This window comes from Passer montanus, unplaced genomic scaffold (assembly GCF_014805655.1).
Source record: "Passer montanus isolate IOZ18808 unplaced genomic scaffold, ASM1480565v1 scaffold7, whole genome shotgun sequence".
Classification (NCBI taxonomy): domain Eukaryota; kingdom Metazoa; phylum Chordata; class Aves; order Passeriformes; family Passeridae; genus Passer; species Passer montanus.
In genome coordinates, this window is record NW_024372147.1 from 434,579 (window position 1) to 449,420 (window position 14,842).

The window sequence follows — 14,842 nt, forward strand, 5'->3', positions numbered from 1 at the left end:
AATTCATTTATTAAATTTACTAAATTGACTGTATTTAACAGCTTCCAGAAGAGGTTTCTGTTTTCTCCTAGAATGGGGTAATTTTCCATGGCAAGATTTGTGTCCCTGTTGAAAGAACTTACCAGTCCCTCCTCTGGCAGAAATTTCCTTTGTAGAGCTCTCTTGATATTGTGTGTGATTTGTAGAAATCTGACTAATTTACTCCCTCATTTTTTTTACTTCCATTCTAGCTGTCTTCCCAAGAATGTCACAGTTCAACATCTTGATTTTTAATATGGAGTCTTTCGTTTTTTGAGTTATGCATAAAGAGTGGTCTACTTTATTTGGCTGACTATTAGACAATGCCTTACAACTCTGAATCATTGCTTTAGTATGCTGTGTAGAGTTTATATTCCCTCCAAAATAAATTCATTTAAATAAATTACTATACAAACGTATGAACAGGCATAAGAGGCTGTAGGTCATTTCTGGGCTCATGGCTGAGGCTACCCACCACTGTAATCAAGAATTTTGAGGTGAAGTATTTGGTTTTTGGGTTTATTAATTTGAATTCAGAGGACCAATACAGGGGTTTTTTTATTATTATATAACAAACTGCAGTTCTTGACCTATAATACAACACCTATATGAGCAATCTAGCTTTCAAATAAGACATATTTTCACTATTAGTTCATTGTCCTTTACTATTTTGAAAAAAGACTTTGAAACTAGAAACTTTCTATTAGGTGTGATGAAGAAAAGCCTGACTTTATCATTTTGATTTGAGAAATCAGATTTTGCCCACTGTAATTCATTATTTATACTTGCCAAGCTATTCTGAAATGAGTTTCAGTGCTTTGGAAGATTTTATATAAAAGAATATGACAGAAGTTTTTCAGCCTGTCAGATAATTTGACTGGCTATGCATAAGTACTAAGGATTTTAATAATTGCTGTTCTGCACGTAATGCTTCTTGCAAATATAATTCATCTTTCTCAAATTTTCTGTCAGATGCCTGAAGTGACTGCCTCTATTTGAAATTGTAATTTGGTGCTAATTTGAAGTCACCATGGCTCAAGTTTCAGTATTGGTTATTGTTACTAAGTGTTCAAGAAATAAAGAACAATCAGTCTACTGAACTATATGGGGTTTTTTATATAATTATGGTATATATTTATATGTGTGTGTGCATGTATTTTTAAAAAGAGCAAGGAAGAAAACCTTGTATTTCTTGTGTGATCAAAAACACAGAGAACAGAAGTAACTGGATGATATTTCAACACAATTTGTAGTTCCCCCTTAACCAAAAGGAAAACGTGTGTATTTTGCTCCAGCTATTTACACATGACAGGTGGTTCCTTAGTGACCATAGTCAGCCTCGATAGGTTAGAGAAATCCCCAGGTTACTTGAATAAAAACACCAAGGAATGCTGTTTCCTCATGAAACACAGGATTTCCTCTTAGCAGAGAAAGCCCTTACGTGTGAGAAGGCAAAGGACTGACAAATTCAAGGTAATGCTTTCTAGTGCTTTAAATAAATCATTACTAGTTCTGTCATGCTCTGGAGTACTATTATTTGTTCAGAAACTTTTTTTTTTTTCATCTTTGCATTCTGTTTCTGCTGTTGCCTGTGTTATTGCTCAAGCGAATTCTCTCATAAGAAAGCACAGACAGTGAGTATAGAGGAAAAAGATGTGGCTATTTCTTATAAGCTCCTACCCCAGTGGCAAAGCTGGCCTAAAGGGAGCTGGACAAAGCAATATGAAAGGTACAGTGTTACAGGTTATAGTGACAAAAAGTGCTCCAGCATAGTGCTGCCTTTGTGCCGGTGGTCATTGTCCCTGAGAGGCTGCCCTAGCAACCTCAGGCTACAGTCTCAGTTCAGGATAGAGCTGCCAGCACAGACTCATTGGCTCCATCAAAAGTTTTCTAATCTCCCCTTTGCTGGACAGGGGAATAACTGAGCTCTGATAAGCCGGAAAATCCTAAACAATTTTCTTTAGTAAGGCAGTGTGTCAGAGGAGAGGTGCCCAAGAAATAAAAGATGCTTCCAGTGTGCATTAAACTAGGCACAAAATATAAGTCTTACTTTCAGTCACTCTCCCAGTTCAATTGCACAACTGCAGTATGGGATATATTCTGTTTTCCTGACAGAGTACATTTGTTTTCTAATTGGCATGGCATGTGATTAGAATCCCATCTTTTATTTTTACTTTCAACTAATTATTGAGTCAAGATTTTACCAAAAAGTCTTTACATTAATCTCAATTAGACATTATATCAAAATATAATTCTTAATTTTGCATTTTTTAAAAACATGACTTTTAAAAATTTTTAAAAATTAACTAGTTAATTGTACAATTTTTACATAGTTGGAGTACATCAAAATAAATTTGTTTAAGATGCTACTTGTTTTGATTTTAGAGGAAATTTTTTGATTTCCCCCATTACTACTTGGTGAAAAGTAAACCTGTCTTTACAAACACTCACAAAAGTTATTAATGTGATTTTAGAACTCTTATCTTATTTTGTAAAAAACATTTTTCTGAATTAACTGGGAAACAGACCAACAAGACAAGGCAAGGCCAATCTGACAAGGCCAAGTACTTTGTAATTATTATTAGAAACACTAGTAGTTATTTGAAGACACCAAAGGCAAAGCAAGAAAGTATATGAGAGGGGAAAAAAATCCCCCAAAATTACTAGGTCAGTGAAGGAAGAGTTCAATTAAGAAGAACCACACAATCTTGGTTTTCACTTTTCTCCCTGAGTCAGCTCAACTGAAAGGTAAACAAATATAGATTTGTGAGTTGGAGTTTTTGTGGAGATTTTGTGTTTAGTTTGATCACTGAATGTACTCTTAATTATAAGTGGTTCCTACTTCCTCAGAAACAAATTTCGTGACAACAAGAAAAATTTAAAAGATGTAAACTAAAAAAAAACAAAACAAGTGAAAACAAAACAAAAACAAAACAAAAAAAACCAAACAAAAACTAACCAACCAACCAACCAAACAAAGAAAAAGTGCCCAAACCCCACAAAATAAAGCCTTGTGTCCTTTCAATCTGTCCTGAATATGGGAGCAATAGGTCAGGTACATGGGATAAGTGTGTCTGTGTGCATACATAATTATGCATCTGGAGTGTGTGTAGAAAGTTTTATAACCTGTCTAAAAGTCCTAACAGGTATTTTATTCAACTTTATATGTATAATTTAAAGAAAAAAATATTACTGCAACATTAAGGAGCTACCTCATACAACCTTGCAATAAACATCCAGCTGAAATGAGGCAAAAAGTTCTGCTCATCATGCTGCTGAGTTTTTTTAAATTTGTTTTAGTGCTTTTGATTTAATAAAAAAATGGAAAATTCTTAGCATAAAAGCATAGATAGTAAAGTGGTACATCTCAGAAAAAAAAATATTGTCCATTTGCAGAACTCTAACATGTTGAGTAATTTTTTACAGTATTATATGAACAGGATTTCTCTGCTTTCATCTTCTGTTCAGAAAGTGACTTGAAGAACCATAAAATAATTGCTGCTAGGCTGCTTTTTGCAGAACAAACAACAAATAGCAGACTATGATCTTACAACCCTGAAGGTGGGAAAAATATTTTGTCCATCTAAGTTTTACGTATGTGAGTCTCAGCACCTGCTTGAAATACTAACTGGATTTATTTCAGCTGATGTTAAACTTCATCTGAAGTTTAATATCAAATTCAAAGTAAACAAAGCAAAATAAAGAACATCATACCTATTGTGAGGACCTTTCACTGATCTCATACTGGTCTAACTGCTGTTGGTCAACTTAGATGTAAAATCATGGTCTGCAAGGTTGCCCAAATGATAGTAGTGCTTAAACAATATTACAAAAGGACTCATAAAAAACTAGATTAGAAAAATTAAATTTGTCTTTTCAGTTAACTGTCTTCCCTGTATTTGATCCTTGTACCAGAATCATTCTCTAAAAACTTTTCTTCATTTACTTGCAGGACTTATATAACATGTCCAGGTGATACATTATCAGGGAGTCCTGGGCTTTTGCCTTATTACATAAGGACTGGAGTACACAGATCTCCTTCCTGCAGAAGCCAAGACTTGCCATCCAGCTCTTTAATATCCAGTGATAGCTGTGATGTATTAGGATACTGGAAGCAGGGAAACGCGCTCAGTCCATCAATATCATCACAAAACATACCCTTAATGGACTCTTGTCTTGTGGCTGACTGAGATTACTCTGACTGCTCACAATATTAAGGATTACATGTAGTATTTTTAACACCACTGTTTTGACCTAAGTACTTTTAAAAAGACAAACAGGTGTTTATTTTCATTTTTAGGTGCATTTCTGCCTTTGAAATCTGACCTTCCTTCATGAAAAGTAGAAAATCTCTATTTTAACCAGATCTGTTGAAGCATCTATAATAATGAGTCAGATCAAAGGTCCATCTAGCTGGACAATATGGTTGCAATGTTTTCATTGCAGTCAGCTTACGTTTATAGTCATATTGCATTTAAGTGCATTTAAGTGCATTTAAGTATCAAAACTCTGTGATTTATTTAATTTTTCAAAACAAAGCTTTCAAAACAAAGCTTTGAAGAGAAGCTGCGGGAATGGGCGGTGCTTGTCCTGGAGAAGGCTCAGGGGGTGATCTTATCTCTCTCAACAGCCAACTAAAAGGTGATTGCAGCAAAGTGGGGGTTGGCCTCTTCCCCCATACAACTGGTGACAGAACTAGAGGAAATGGCCTCAAGCCAGGTCAGGTTCAGGTTGGACATCAGGAAGAATTTCTTCATAGGAAGAGTTTTCAGGTGCTATAAAGTACTGCTTAAGGAGTTGGTGGAGTCACCACCCCTGTAAGTGTTCAAAGAACCACTATATGTTGCACCTAGATCTAAAGTTTAATTGATGTTGTTGTGTTTGGACTTCTTGGAGACTGTTCCCAACCTTAATGTCTATTCTATGATTCTATGTTTACCATAGTTTTCCCAGGGATCTCCATCTCTGGAAATACTCGAACTGCACAGGACAGAATTTGGAGAAAACTTATCTGACCAGCCTGTGTGAGCAGGGAGCTGGCCTAGGTGGTCTCCAGAGGTACCCATCAGTCATTCCACCATCTTTTAGAATGAAAAAAAAATGAGAAATTACAAGAAAAGGTGCTTCAAGTGTTCTGAAGTATCACTACCTAGGATGTCATATTAAATCTGACTTCTGCAAGTGTTCCCATGGACCAGGTAATCCTTTGTGTTCATGCGTTTGGGCTTATCCATATGTTCTCTTATGAACATATTCAACATTTCACAGTTAGATGTTCCAGGATGTGAAGAACTGGCTACGGTTATGCATAAATCCTCCTTGCAACTTGAGATGGGGAAGAGGTATGATTTTCAGTTCTCCTGCTTTCAGGGTATGGTTACTCACACAGCAGTCCCCATGGCACTGGGTGGCCCACCCATTTCTTGTGGCATAGGACACTTTTTCTAGCCTTGAAGTGACTTCTACATGGAGGAGGAGGGGATCCCTGACCACTTTGTGTCCAGCAGGCTCATGGCTATTTGGCTCACAGAAGGGATTCATGAGGCCTGCTGTCAGGAATGGTTTGAAATAGTGACTGACCTACACTACACTTTCACATGCTTTGAGAGTATTGTGTCATCTCTTACCATGTAAATTGGAAGTTTTGAATTGGAGACGGTCTCCTATCCTTGCCTGATCAGAAATAAACCAGATTTACCACTTTTTATTTATTATTGTTTTAAGGTTTGTGAGGGACAGGGAGGGAAGGCATATCAGTGGGAAACTTATCTGAAGATTCAGGGGACCATTGTGCAATACAGACCCTCTGATGATTGGCAAAAGGTTTGCAAAAGCAGTGTGGACTGAGGCATTGCCTGAGGCAATTCCAAGGAATATGCTCTCCTCTTCATTTTACCTGTTTTCTTGTTTAATTCTTCCTCTTTAAAGGAGTTTCTATAAAAGTCAGTTCTCTAGATATCTCTATTTCAGATGTGGTATATCTGTAAATTGATTTCATTCTTTCAATTTAACAACTCTGGTCTAGGACTGAAAATAAAACACCAACCAGGTAAACAACCCAATTCAGACATACATCACAAGAATCAAGCATATAACCTGTAAACAAAATAACCTGTAAACACTCAAAAAGCTTTGGGAGAAAGGTAAAATCCAAAGAACAGCAGAAACCTGTATGTACTATTTTTCTCTATCATATATATTGAATATATAATTTTGATAATATAAACAAGAAGAATGTCTGATGAGACCAAGACAAGGTTTTCAGAAGTGACAAAAGAGCTTGTAGAAAAAAAACAAGATTTTTTTTTAAAATACTATACTGACAACCTTTATTTCCCAGTGTCTGTCAGATTATCATGTGGAATTTTTACATAAAACTGGAGTATTCTAAAGATCAAAGCTACAAAGCCCTGAGTTCTTATAATGTATTTGTAACTATGATCCATTTTCCAAATCATTTTTCACCCAGCAGCACCTCTTGACCCCAAGCAGAAATATCTTTATAGGTACATTCTCGGATTACTCAAAAGAATTAGTGGATTTCAATATTGTAATGACTGTAGACATCTTGCAAAAAGGCTGAGGTGAAATAAATTAATAAACTACATGTAATTTGTTCATCTACTTTTCTTTCTGTGTATTATTGGCACCCATAACTATTAAGAAAATCAGCTAAATTATAATATTCTTAGACAGATTGATCACTTGCGCATTTAATTTTTCATCCCTTTCTATGGGTTCTATTTCAAACTTACTACCCTTTTTTACCTTTGTCTATTAGTGTCCCATAATATTTTATGTAGGCCATAACTTTTATATAAGGTATCACTTACAGCATGTGCTTGTAAGGAAACAGCATTTATGGTTGCCATAGTGATCTGACTTCAATACTTATACTAGTGTTTTTGAAATTTTTTGATCGATTGCAAATGAATTTGAGACAATAGAAGAAAACTAGTCGGGTACTTGCATACAACATTGGAGTATCTGCAGTCCTAGTTTTGGTATCTGTCTTCATTGTACAGACTTAAACATCACTCATTATTGTATTTCTGTATTCCTAATTATTTATATGCCTTATATGCCTGTTCATAGAACACAGTCTTGTGAGAACATACATGTTACTTAGTGTAGTGACAAATTGAGTGGTGTAGCTCTAAATCACTTTATTTTATTTTACTTTTTCTTAATTTAGGTTAATTGCAATATGCATATCAATTATTTTAACTCCAAAGACTATATTTATGCACATTTGTGAATAAAAACAGACTAAGCATCATATTTTGTTCTTCATCTCCATTCTGCCAATCTACTTTAATTGCAGCTTTCATTATTTTGCTAGTAGTTAACTTTTGGATCTGAAGTAGTGCTCTTTCCAAAATATGCCAATTAAGATATTTGTCTTGGGAAAATTGTAGTACTGTTTTTTACAAAAAATCTGTTTGTTTTTTCACTAAAAATCCATTTTATTTAGGGATTTTTTTTCTTTGTTTGCTTTGTCATTTTTGTATTTTATTTGGTAGTTTAGCAAAATTGCCTTTCTTTTCAGGGCCATGCATAATCTTCTCTTTATCTATGGGGATTTATTCAAAGGTATTATGGAAGTTATACACACAACTTGCTTTTAAAAAGAATGTCCTGTTTCTGCTTTTCATGAATATATATCCCAGTACAGGCTAAAAATGGCTCTTAATTCTGACACCCACTCTCATCTACCTCCACTCACCAAAGCAAATGCCCAAGCAAGCAGACAGAATATTTTCTTTCTGTGAGACAGATTACTAGGTCATTTGCCTAATCAAGGTTTTTAGAATCCAAATCCAGTTACACAATATGCAAATTTTTCTTTCCCCTTATAACTGCAAATATAAGATGACACTTTAACTCTCCATCATGTTTTGACAGCCAGAGACTTTTTGTATCTAGACTTAGGGAGTTTATTTCTTAGTTAGTTTGGTTTTTAAATGTGGTTGGTTAGGTCTTGTAGTTTAGTTTTTTGAAGTGTTAACGAAACTATATAATTTATTGATTAGAAACAAAACCAATGAAATTTTAGGAGCTTGATTTTTTGTGAACAAAAGAATCACTTAAGGAAATCTATTTATTAAAGCATTTTGAAGTTGAGATTTAAATAACTAGAAATGAATTTATATTTGAAGAATGCTTAAAATTATGTTAAACGTCTCTTAGACAATCAAATTTAAATGTGAGATACAAATAATTGTTAATGATAATGTTAGGGATAAATATTAAAAAGTGCATATTCAGTATGCATTGATTGTATTATTGCCAAATATTATCTGCATTGAGACATCTTATGTGACTAAGAAGACTATGGAAAGAAAGAGGAGTGAAAACCTAATTTCTTCTAAAATAAAATATGTATAACAGAATTTTTCTTTTTTTTGCTATGATAATCAGCGGGTATGGTTTCAGAAGTGATCATTAAGGACACTGCTCATATTGGTACAACAGTGAATTTGAAGAGCTATAGCTATGATAGAGTGGATAACAGCTATTTTGAGCCTCTGGAGAATTTGGATGGTTTTTGTGACTTTACTTTGGCACTGAAAACTTTGTTGTAGTGTGTGAAAGAAACACTATAATAGGAGAGAGGAGAAAAATTCTGAAGTTTTCAGATGAATCTGAAGTTTATGAGGTAGTTTGCAGCAAACAAAAGACATCACACAGCCTTAAAAGCTGTTTCTTACCTCTGTCCAGGAAATATTTCACTACAGAGAAAGAGCAGGAAAAAGAGCACAAATCCTCACTCCTCCCCTACCTCTGCATCTTCTAGTCTGCATTGTTTTGTCTCACAGTGCCCAAAACTCCTTACCTAGACTTATCTGGTTTGTCAGCAGACAATGCAAGGATAGCAATGTCCAAAATCCTACAATATCCAAAATCCTACAAAGGTATGTTAAAATGTGCAGTCCTAAAATACATGCATGGCCTTGCTGTTGCTTTGTCCCAGACTTGGTTTGTTCCTCTCAGTCCATCTTCAGTTTATTCTCTCATCTCTTTCTGAGACGATTAACCTTCCAGAGGCTATCCTTTTCAAACTTTAAAGGATAATCAAAGGAAAGCAAAGACTCTCATCTTCTGTTCAGACCTTTATCTGGCACAGATTTTATTTTGAGATTGACTACTAGCCTGAATTTGTCAGCAGATCTTGAATCATTTGCATCAAATTTTTTATCCTTCTCTTCCAATATTATTGTTCTGCCATTTGTTTTATTTCTCTAACCTTAATAATTCTTTTTTTTTTTTTCCTTTGCAGATGAATCCTTCCAATTATACTTTCTGGAGGTCTTCTACACCACTGAAAACTTCACCTGCAATGTCCCTTTCTTCTATTCCATGTATTCTTCTTCCACATTGAAAAAAGTATTGCTGACACTTTTTATGAACTGTCAGCATTTCAGTATCTTCAACTGAGAACAGACACAATTACATGCACAGATAAAAGGAAGATGTTATTTAGTATGGTGTGAACTATGATGCTGGTTTTAACATGTCATATTTAATAGAACAGACCCTAGAGATCAAAACTGAGTTTAATAGTACACAATAGATAATATATGAATGCCATTTCAAGACCTCTTCTAAAATCAAGTTATGCTTTAAAATAAAGATAACATTCGTTTTTACAGTGATGCCAGAGGAGAGTGGAGTAGATAGAAATTGTTTAGCTTACGGTCACATTGTTCAAAATGAATTTTTTCTCTTTCCTCTCAAATCCTGAGGTTAAAATAAAGTTGTGTTGTTTATTAAGAGATAAAAACACAACAGTAATAACCACAATAGTATTCTAAAATAGTCAAAGAGAAAAGAAATCTGTTTGGAAGGATTGCATGCAAAAACAGTGTTCAGAAGTAGAATACAATTATAGCAAATCCTGGTGACAGAATTTATCACATCAATGTTTTAAGACCCTTTCTTTGCTGCTGAATGACATTGTTTTTTATCGAAGGCTTCAACAGTAAGGTGTATGCTGCTACTAGTATCATCACAGTGCTGGTTTTGGCTTAAGTGGAGTTAATGTTCTTCACTGTAGCTATGTTTTGGATTTTTGCTGATTGATGTTGATAATGTGGAGATGTTTCTGTTATTGCTGAGCAGGGCTTACATGTGGCGAAGCACTATCCTGCAATTCTTACTGCCCTGCTACTACTGAGTCAGCAGGAAGTACACAAGAAGCTCTTAGGAGACACAGGAAGAACAGCTGGTCAAACCAGAGAGATAAAGGTAACATGTTCAGTATGTAAAACTGAGGAAAGAAGAAGGAATTCTCAGAGCTATGGCATTTGTCTTCCCCATTAACCATGATTCATAGTAGCCCTACTTTGCAGGGGATGGCTGAACATCTGTTTGCCCATGGGAAGTGCTGAAAGAATTCCTGGTTTCATTTCGCTTGTGTGTGTGGCTTTTGATTTACCAATAAAATGCATTTATCTCAACCCAAGAGTTTTCTCACTCTTATTCTTCCCCAGTTCTCTCCCAACCCACTGCGGGGGAGTTAGCAAGCAACTCATAGGGCTCATCAGCTTGCTGGCTGATTTTAAACCATGAAAAACACACAACACCATCATTCAATAACTATCACTATCATAGACACATGTTGGTTTTCACTGTAGTAGTTACAGACTAATCGAGCTGATCAAATCATCTTTGTCATTAAACTTCATGGCATTTTCTCCAAGCTCCCTATCACGCTGTATTTATCTACTGGCAGTATGTGAGGACCCAGGAAAAAATTATGATTAATTGTCTGTACCTATAAATTCAGCTGAACCCAGAGAGCTTAAAGAGTAGCTGTGTGGGAGAGCTGTCATGGTGATTCTTTACCCCACGAAAAGTAGCAGACACTCATTCTTGTGTTTCAAATGACACAAGAAACTTCTTGTTACAGAAGGAATTATGAGATGCACTATTAAGGGCTAACTACATAATGAAAGAAAAAACTTGCATGCATAGAAGAAAACAAAGGCTGCTAAGAATTGTAAATCAAGAGGTAACTCAAATGAAGCCAAGTAACAGAAGAAAATCTGAAAATTGTTAGGGATCAAGAACTATCACGGCAGAAAAGTGATACATAACATTAGCACAATAACAGTAATGTGCCAGGAGGAAGACAACATGAATAATTTTATCTGAAATCTATGAATGCAAGAAAGGGCAGAGCAAAAACTTAGGCTTTACTTAACATTGAAGGACAAATGTACAAACTGACACATATGAGCTGGGAACTTCCTCTCCAAGGGGCATTAGTACTTGAGCAAAACGACAAGCACAACATTTTAGTACAATCTGTATTGGAAGGCTTTCCTATGAAGTAGCATTACATTTAGGATTTTGAAGGTGTTAGAAACTGGCTGCTACGGCAGGCCACCCAACTGCATATCCTGCCTGCGATACCAAAAACTCCAAACCCAAATTAAAGCACAAAAAATATCTTCTCTATTTTAAAAAATAACTTCTCCCCTAATAGTAAATAAACCACCATTATTATGCAATTCACATATTTTGGACTGCTTACTATGGTTGGGTGAAGTTGTTGCTTACCATATACTAAGTGAGGTTAATGATTGTGGAAAATGAATGTATTATGTTTTTTCTACAGAAAAGGTAAGATGATTTATTTTAAAAAATCAAATAGAATTTATTACAGAGCAGGGAACTGGCTGGGAACAAAAAGGTAAAAATAGAATTAATTTTAGGAGCCAGGAAATAGTTAATAGGGTGCAAGCCACCTATCTCCGTGTAATAATTAATGAGATTTGATAAGTTTGAGTGGATGCAATAAATTGATTTTTTTTCCTCAAGGATAAACTTGATCAGCACGGGTTTAGAAGTAGACAACTGGCTTTGGGTTAATTTTCAGTGTATGAGAAAGCAGAAAAAGTAGCTGCTACACTGGAATCTGAAAGAAGCATCATGATGCATTACAGCATAAAATAGTGTATTTTATCTTGAAAAATGACAAAAGGAAGTCACTGTACTATGCCACTGAAAATAAACCCACATTTGGGTGTTTTTTCCTTGCCCCTTTGAGATGATATCCAGCATACCAGCTGACTCACAGGCAATGTGATTACAGCAGTGACTCCTACAGAAAGCCCAGACCAAGAAGTAGCTCATGGGAGATTTTCAGCATTGAAAAGAGGAATCTCCTTGCTAAAAAATGCACATTTGAATTTGAATTAAGGATTTTCAGAATCAAGACCAAAAATATGAACGAAGTTCCATTTCCTAGCTTTAGTGCCTGATGACATTCTTTTGACAAAAAATTATTTTTTCCAATGCATACTCACAAACTGCTGCTCAGAAGTGGTTTAAAAGACTGCAAACTGTGTCACGTCATCATGACTTTTCACAAACTCACTGTGTTTCAGCTCCTGTCCATTGCCATTTGATGAGCACCAAGGGTGCAGAATGCCCTACTACAATGTCTCATTACAGCCACTTTCAGTGGATTTTCTGTCAAAGGGTATTTCCCAGCTACAGAAGCTTGGAGAGAATATACAATAACACATCTGTGCACTAGCATACACAAAAATTACATGTTATGACAGAACTTCACGTTTTTGCATATATATGATTTTCCCACAAAAGCTGTGATCACTGCATACAATAGAAATGAAGCTGCATTTTATTCAAAGTTTACGAAGTCCACTAGTGCTAAATGAACTTCTCTCATATTTGAGCCAGAGGGTATTTTTTGCCATTGTCATATCTTAGCTATAGGACTTTTCTAAGAAACCACAAAAAATCATGACTTCAGTATACCCCTGCTTTTAAAAAGGTACCCATCTCATGGGATTTCTGACACTACTTTCTGACACAGCTTTTAACCTTTTGATATCTACTTGCATTTGAACTGCAGTCTTGCCAAGTTATAGCAATTGTGAGAAAATATTGAAGCATCTGTACCCCTGTTTATAAGTAAAAAGACACCACTGCTAAATGAAATCTCCACTTACGTTCTAAAGTGAAAATGGAAGTTAACTTTTTAAAACCACAAGTACATAAATTGATGAAATTCTAGATACCTAATTATTGTCTACGGCTCTTTTGGGAAGGATATAATTTTGGGGAGTTGGATGAGTAGAAAAACATACGCTAATTACTTTCTATTTTCACTTGCATGTGGGATTTAACTGGATTCCTAGAATAACATGTATTTTGAGGAAATGTCTCTGGTACTGTACCCTGCAAAGAATCAAAGAAAAGCTGTGAAAGCTGTTCTGAAAATTGACTTTATTAAATCAAATAGTGTGAGGAAGTAGTGTTAGATCAATATGATACTCACCTGAAAATGAGAAGTCAGATTTCAGGAAATGGAGGACATATATTGTTTCTACATTTAGTAACTTAGGTAAGAAAGGGATCTGGTCACACTACCCACCTACCTATGAGAAGCAGAGACAGTTTATATCATGACCTTCATCTGACTGATCTTCATGCAGTATCTCAAAGGAGTCGGAATCCCAGTCTCTCTAGACAATCCACTTTGGGGGCTTCAGTAGCATCACTGTGAAACATTTCTGGTATCAAAATGGAATTTCCCTTGTTCCAGCCTGTCTTTAAACTTCTGTTCACACCAGGACAGGTACAACTCTTTGTTTTCTTCATGTTTCCAAGAGCAGTAAACTCTCACTGGCCCTCACTGCCTCAGAATGAGGAAGATTTCTTCACTGTCTCAGCCTTCCCTTTCCTAAAGCACAAAGCCTTGATCTTTTATTAAATAAATTTAAAATTTTGATCTGTTTTCATCCAAAACTGAAAGAAAAAGTAGTACTATAACTAGATGAACTTAAATGCTCCTGAGCATAGCATTTAAATGCTCTTTATGGCACTGAAAATGATCTGATAATTTTAAGAAAATTTTGCAGGCTTAGGTACATTCTTCTGATATACGCTGGTTTTTTTTGAGAATAAATCTCTCTCAAAACAAGGAAATTGAGAGTGCACTGTTGGAGTTTAGCATCTACATGTGAGTAATTTATTGCATTACTCTAATTTAGTATGGTTGAAATGAACATTTTAGAGGAAAATAAAGTGAAAAAAAATTATCTTTGCAGTAGGCTTTTTGATTTTGATTGTTATTTAAATAAACTAGCAAATCAGATTGATCCAGTGCTGTCAGATTGCAAAAGAAAGACTTTAAGGCAAAGACCTTTAAGGTTTTGAAGGAAAGAAAAGTAACACAGCCATAAACAGCAAGGACCCTTAAAAAAATTGCTTGCTTCTTAAAAAGAAAAAAAAAAACCATTGAGGCATGAATAAGTAAATTGGGATATGGAGTTCCATATTTGCAACAAAAAACTTCCAATCAAGCTTTCCAGCATCACAGAGCTATGTTCTTGGCAACAAAGCAAAAGGCATCAAACCTACTTTAACATGATTTTGATAAAAGTATTTTGCCTGAGAAGATGTAAAATGTGCTTGTTATTAAAGGGTGGAATAGTTTTTGGATAGGTCGACCTCATATTTGTCTTGCAATATCCTAGATGACAGTGGCCTTTCTGAAATTTCATTAGAACTAAGGTATAAGACAGTTGCTCTTTCTGCTATACGCATCTACGTACTATACATCCTTAAGAGAAAATAAATTTACACACATATAGTAACATAAAATAATTTTGAACTGCTGTGACAAGTAACATGGCTGACAAAATTCACCACAGCATTAATCAGTCACAGATTTTCAAGTCAAATTTACTAACTGATAAATCTAGATTTAGAAGATGATATTATATGGAGTTATAAAATCTTCTGTAAAAAAGGTGCCATATAGGTATTTATTTCAAAAGGAGAGACC